Raw genomic sequence first — 7,248 nt, 5'->3', positions numbered from 1 at the left:
AACATTCTACTTAAGCAATTCCGAAAAGGCTTGTTTCAATATTCCCCAGCTGGAGAGTTTATTAAATGGGCAAACATATCCCGTAGTGTTCGGTTATTTAATCAAAGAAAACTAAAGAAGAAACACTCTTCTTCGTTTTGTTTTTTTGCGACAACATTTTTAATTTCTTCCTTCCAATCAATTGACGCTGGGCTAACAAAAGCAATCAGACATGTTCTCAAAGTTTTCTTTTTTTTTCTACCATTCTTTAAGAACATCCCATGGGCCTCCAACTCCCTGCCAATAAGTTATTGGTGTGGAAATGCACATTTAACTCTATGTTAGACAAAAAGGAAACCGGTTCAATGATAACACAAAACTCAGAAGAAGAACGAACAAAAAAGAAAAACGGAAAGTAAACTTTTCATTTTTTATCTGCAAAAAGTATTTTTCATAATCAGCACAAAGTTATCTGTGTAACTAGGGACCAGCAGCGTTGGCACTTGCACTACCACCCGTACAACAGGCAAATTATCATTCATCCTCATCAACAATACTCCTGATGATGCACAACTCGTTTTTCCCTTTTCTTTTTTTGAGTCTTGCATTATGATCTGAGATGATGCTACCAGCAGGCAGCACTACCGCCATTCGAATCCAGCAACACCAACTTCCACATGGAATCATTAAAAATTTTGTTCTTAAATTCAATGCTTTCTGCATCAATTTTATGCCGCCAAGAAACTTCTTGATATCAAAGTTTTTCGCTTACACTTTTGAACAGAACGGACTACTGGCTCAATACCTTCACATTCTCGCACACACACACACATCTACTGCCAACAAAACGAAACACTTTTTAGGAGACAATTTTTGTGCTCTATCCAGCACGCTGCACAACGAATGCCTGAAGTTTGAATATGGAGCAGTAGACACATTGCAACATCATTAAAAAAGTTTTCCTTCACTTTTTCATGTTTCATAAAAAAGTCTATAACGAATTGGGAATGAAGCACAAAATCAATGAAGTGGCTTAATTTTGTGATTTTATTTTCGTTTCGGAATGATTTTTCAAATTTATATTGGAGATAGGGGATAAATGTGGGAGATTTTTCAGGGTAATCAAAGATTTTCGATAGGAAAAATTTATCGTAATGATGTAATGATGAATTTTCATTACAAAAATACGATGCATTTTTTCTACTGAAAATTCATTGTTACATCGATTTTCCTAGGGAAAATTCTAATAAAAATTCATCGGTAATCATCGATAATCGATGATTTTTTTTCGAACAAAAATTCGTCGATAATCGTTTAATTTTTTTCGAATGGAAATTTCATCGATAATCGGTGAATTTTTTTTCTAATGAAAATTAATCAATAATCGATGAATTCTTTTATTGAAAACTAGCCGACCCGGTCCGCGTTGTTGGCCCTTGAAGCAGTTTTATGTTATCTTAAGTCAGCGATTGTATTTTTATTGCATCGCTAATTTGTCGGGATCTGCAAGTGATTATATATAAAAAATCTGATTTAGATTTGTTTGTGTCGATATGCAATTTTAACATACTCGTAAGACTTGAGGTATGCATTTATTTCATCTGGTGGAATAGTATAACTGGAAGTGTTTGTCTGAAACAGAGCTCCGAATACTCGCTCTAATTCGCTCGAATTCCACTCGCGAGTGAAACTCTTCTTGAATTTGAGCAAGTTGAGGGGGGCAACTTGCCCCCTTCCCTCACCCAAACAACAACTTACCTCACCCTCAAATAAACATGCCCCATCCCCACCAAAAAAATTGCACCCAAAAAAACTTACAACCACCCCCCAAATTTTCACTCTCGAGTAAATCGGAGCTCTGGTCTGAAATCTAAATGTGATAACTTATATTTAACCCATTAATGGCCTTTGTTGTACTCTGAGAAATAAGTTTGAATTGGGAATAGAAAAGTAACTTTACTATAATTATTTATTCAATTGCTTTCTGCATTTGCATTTTATAAGATGCTAATTTCTGACCTGTTTCAAAAATCCAATTTCATGTGAAACTGCTGTTTTGAAATGAAAGTTTTTCTATTATAGTAACTAATTTTATAGCAAAGTGTGTTTGTATTTAAAGAAATATATCTTAATTATTTTTAGATCAAAAATATGTAGATTTACTGTTTTATACTTAAAGATATAATGTGGCCACGTGTACCAAATTTCAGCGCAAATCTCCAACAAAAAAATCTGGGTATTAATGGGTTAATATTGCATATGTGCCCTTCACTCACATGAATGTTCAGTGGCAACTTAAGGGCCAACCGTGTCGTCCTTAGACCTTCTTATAATGTACATCTTATATACATGATGAAGCTATAGCTATCGATTCATCGATATGTTGCCTTGTAATTTAAATACTTGCTTTCCAATAAGACCAAAGCTTCGCTATAACATCTGGTATTTCCATTGATTTGTAACATATTCAAGAAAGTAGGAGTGGTCGGGTATTATGGTTTGTACATTTTACATATATAGCGCATTTAAAAAATAGGACGCAGGGTATAACCAGCACCTCCGAAATTTAACAAAATGTATAGCATTTTTCCACCAAGGGCCTTCCCAGTACATCATCTGAAAATTACATGGAAATCGGTTTAGAAGTTTTGAAGATATAACACATTTAAAAAAAGTGGGCGTGGCCGGGTCTTAAAGCCACAAATAAGTCGGAGACACAACCACCATTGTCTATCGAATTAATTTTCAAACCACGCCACGCAGAAATTCCACAAAATATATAGTTTATTTTCACCAAGCACCAGGGGAAATATATGCAGCCTATTTTCACCAGGATTATCCCGGTACATTCCCTGAAATTTTTAGGAAAATCGGCTCAGAAGTTTCAGAGATAGAAATTAGGAAATTAAGACCCGACTTAAGGTCCCAAAATGGGAACCTTGGGTCGGAGAATCGAAAGGTGGAAGTTCGGAGCAGGGTGGTTCATTGCAGAGTGGTTCGATATGCAGAAGATCGGAGCGGGGTGGATGGGAGGGTGTGGTTCGGAGGGTTGAAATTTCGAGCGGGGTGGATCGGAGGATGGAAGGTCGCAGCAGGGTGGATCGGAAGGTGGTAGTTCGGGGCGGGGTGGTTCGGAGAGTGCAAGTCCGCAGCAGTTTGGTTCGGAACGGGTGGTTCAGAGGGTGGTTGTTCGGAAGAATTAATTCAATCACTCGCTTCATTTTTGCTAAAATAGCGGTTTTATTAAATCAGACATAGTGGAGGTACCAAACCCCTCCGAAATTCAACACAATGTGTGGCCTATTTTAACCACGGGTCCTCCTTGTACATTCTCTGAAATTTTCAGGAAAATCGGTTCAGTAATTTTGGGTATGTAACGTATTTAAAAAGTGGGCGTGATAAAATAGGGTATGGGGAAGGCACCCCGACCTCTCCGAAATTAAAAAAATATATGTAGCCTATTTTCACCACGGATGTTTCCTGTACATTCCCTGAAATCTTCAGCTATTTTAACCGGGGGCCTTCGCTCTACATTTCCTGGCAATTTCAGAAAAATCGGTTCAGTTGTTTTTGTAGAAATAAGAAAAATTGAAAATTGAAAAAAGTAAGGGCGTAAAAGTGGGTGGGGTCAAAAATTTGCATAAAAGCCCAAGTCGAGTTATGGCGCACATTTTACAGAAAGAATTATCGAAATCGGTCCAGCCGTTCTCAACTGATGCCATTACCAACGAACGACATTTGATTTTTATTTATATAGATTCATCGGTAACGATTTTTTTTTTCTAATGAAAATTTGGCGCTAATCGATAAATTTTTTTCTAAAAAAATTCATCAATAATCGGTGAGTTTTTTTCTAGTGAAAATTCATCGATGATTTTTTTCTAATTAAAATTCATCGATAATCGATAAATTTTTTTCTAATGAAAATTTATTATTTTCTATTGAAAATTCATCGATAAGCAATGATTTTTTTCTAATGAAAATTCGTCGATAATCGATTAATTTTTCTCTAATGAAAATTTATTAATAATCGATGAATTTGTTTAGTGGAAATTCATCGATAATCGATTAATTTTTTTTTCTAATGAAAATTCATCGATAATCGATTAATTTTTTTCTAATGAAAATTCATCGCTTCTAATTAAAATTCATCGATAATCAATAAATTGTTTCTAATGAAAATTTATTAATAATTTTTAATTTTAATATACTAATAATTTTTAATTTTAATTTATTAATAATTTTTTATTATGAAAATTCGTCACTAATCGATAAATTTTTTTCTAATGAAAATTCGTCAATAATCGGTGAGTTTTTTTTTAAATGGAAATTCATCGATAAGCAGTGATTTGTTTCTAATGAAAATTCATCGATAATCAATAAATTTTTTCTAATGAAAATTTATTAATAATTTTTAATTTTAATTTATTAATAATTTTTAATTTTTTATTATGAAAATTCGTCGCTAATCGATAATTTTTTTTCTAATGAAAATGTATCAATTATCGGTTTTTTCAAATGCAAATTCATCGATTACACTGCTCAACAAAATTGAAAAAGTTGAATGTTTCAACCGAAGTTGTTGTTGTTTCTAAATGAAATCGGCGAGCTATTTTCAAATCTGGTCACGGTTTTTCTCCATCAGCTCTTGTTCTTGAGATATAGCTCAAAATCGGTTTTTACGAGTTTTACCCTGAATTTGGTTATTTTCGGATACAAACAAATATTTTTTTGCGGGTTTTTCGACGCTAATATATTAAGAAGATGTTGTACGCACGATACAACACGTTTTTTGAAATAATTATGGCGAGTATTTATCAAAAAATATAGAAAAAATACAATGAATCTTGTAAAAATTGCATATTTTGAGTACTTTAAGCTGTAATTACGTCATCGGGGGATGTCATAGAAGCTTCATATGGCATTCCGGATATGCTCAGGGTGTCTGCTATATAGTCCTGTATTCAAATATTCAATATAAAGTTCATAGCGATCACGATTCGCCAATAACCTAAAAATCGTCATGAAGACTGCTAAAGGGAAATCATTTACCTGTCATATCATTACTAAATATGCCATTTACTTTTCAATTGCAGTCTTCATGACGATTTTTAGGTTATGGGCGAATCGTGGGCGCTATGAACTTTATATTATATATTTGAATACAGGACTATATAGTAGACACCCTGAGCATATCCGGAATGCCATATGAAGCTCCTATGACTTCCCCCGATGACGTAATTACAGCTTAAAATACTCAAAATATGCAATTTTTAAAAGATTCATCGTATGTTTTCTATATTTTTTGATAAATATTCGCCATAATTATTTCAAAAAACGTGTTGTATCGAGCGTACAACATCTTCTTAATATATTAGTGTCAAAAACCCGCAATATATATTTGTTTGTATCCGAAAATAAGCAAATTCTGGGCAAAACTCGTAAAAACCGATTTTGAGCTATATCTCAAGAACAAGTGCTGATGGAGAAAAACCGTGACCAGATTTGAAAATAGCTCGCCGATTTCATTTAGAAACAACAACAACTTCGGTTGAAACAAAAGTCGTGTTGACCAGTGTAATTGATGAAGTTTTTTCTAATGAAAATTCATCGATAATCGATGAAAATTTTTTTCTAATAAAAAATCATCTAGTTGATGAAAATTTTTTTCTAATAAAAAATCATCTAGTCGATGAAGTTTTTTCTATTGAAAATTCATCGTAATCGATGAAGTTTTTTCTCATGAGAATGCATCGAAAATCGATTAATATTTTTCTAATGAAAATGCATCGATATTCGATTAATTTTTCTAATGAAAATTCATCGATACTCGATGATTTTTTTTTCTAGTGAATATTCATCGTTTAAGTTTTTTTCTAATGAAATTTCATCGATAATTGATGAAGTTTTTTGTAATGAAAATTCATCAATAATCGATAAAATTTTTTCTAATGAAAATTCATCGATAATCGGTTAATTTTTTTCTAATGAAAATTCATCGATAATCGATGATTTTTTTTCTAACGAAAATTCATCGTTACAACGAAATAATTTTTCCAATAAAATTTTATCTTTACAACGATGATTTTTTCTAATAAAATTGAAAATTAATCGTTAAAGCGACGAAATTTTTTCTATTGAAAATTCATAGTTGTAACAGTGAATTATTTCATCGTTAGATCTATCAATTTTTTCTAACGAAAATTCATCGTTGTTACTATTTTCATTAGACAAAATTCATCGTTACAACGATGAATTTTAGTTAGAAAATAATTCATAGATACAACGACGAATTTTCATTAAAAAAAAATTGTCATCGTTGTAACGATGATTTATTTCTAATGGAAATTCATTGGTGCTACGAAGAATTTTCATTAAAAAAACGCATCGTTGTAACACTGAAGAAAAGGACGAACAGACCAAAGATATATTTTACGAGCGCTTAGAAGAAACATATGACCGTTGCCCTGCCCATGACATTAAAATCATTCTAGGCGATTTTAATGCCAAAATTGGAAAGGAGAATATCTTTGGGCCAACAGTCGGGAAATTCAGTCTCCACAGTGAAACATCTGACAATGGTATGAGGCTGATAGACTTTGCAGCTGCAAAAAACATGGTAGTTAGCAGTACCAGATTTAAGCATCTCGATATTGATAAGGGCACCTGGCTGTCGCCAGATCAAAGAACAAGTAATCAAATTTATCATGTTGTAATAGATGGAAGACATTCATCCAGCGTGTTGGATGTACGATCGTTCCGAGGCGCAATCATTGATTCGGACCACTAACTTGTTGCAGCAAAGGTACGTACCCGTCTAAACGTTGCAAATAAATCACGAACAGACACAACGCGAAAGTTGGAAATCGATAGGCTGCAAACACAACAGATAGCCACAGCATATTCCACTCAACTAACCCAATTGCTTAACGCGAGCACTCCTTGTCCCGATAAAATAACAACACAATGGCAACACATTGCCCACTCCATGCAAACAGCCGCAAAATCCATACTTGGATACCAGAGACCCCCACAAAGAAATTCATGGTATGACCAGGAGTGTCGTGCTGCTACTGAAGAGAAAAATGCGGCATAAAGGGCTACTTTACAATCAGTAGCAACGCGAAGCGCACGAGAGAGATATCGGGAGAAAAGGAGAGAAGAGAAACGTCTTTTCCGCAAGAAAAAGAGAGGAATGGAAAAGCGGGAGTGTGAAAAAATCGAGATGTACAGGAGCCAGAATGAAGTACGAAAATTCTATCAAAGAGT

Source organism: Musca autumnalis, unplaced genomic scaffold (assembly GCF_047663935.1).
Source record: "Musca autumnalis isolate F117 unplaced genomic scaffold, ASM4766393v1 scaffold_5, whole genome shotgun sequence".
Classification (NCBI taxonomy): Eukaryota; Metazoa; Arthropoda; class Insecta; order Diptera; family Muscidae; genus Musca; species Musca autumnalis.
The sequence above is the reverse complement of the archived record's forward strand: the minus strand, read 5'-3'. Positions refer to the sequence as shown.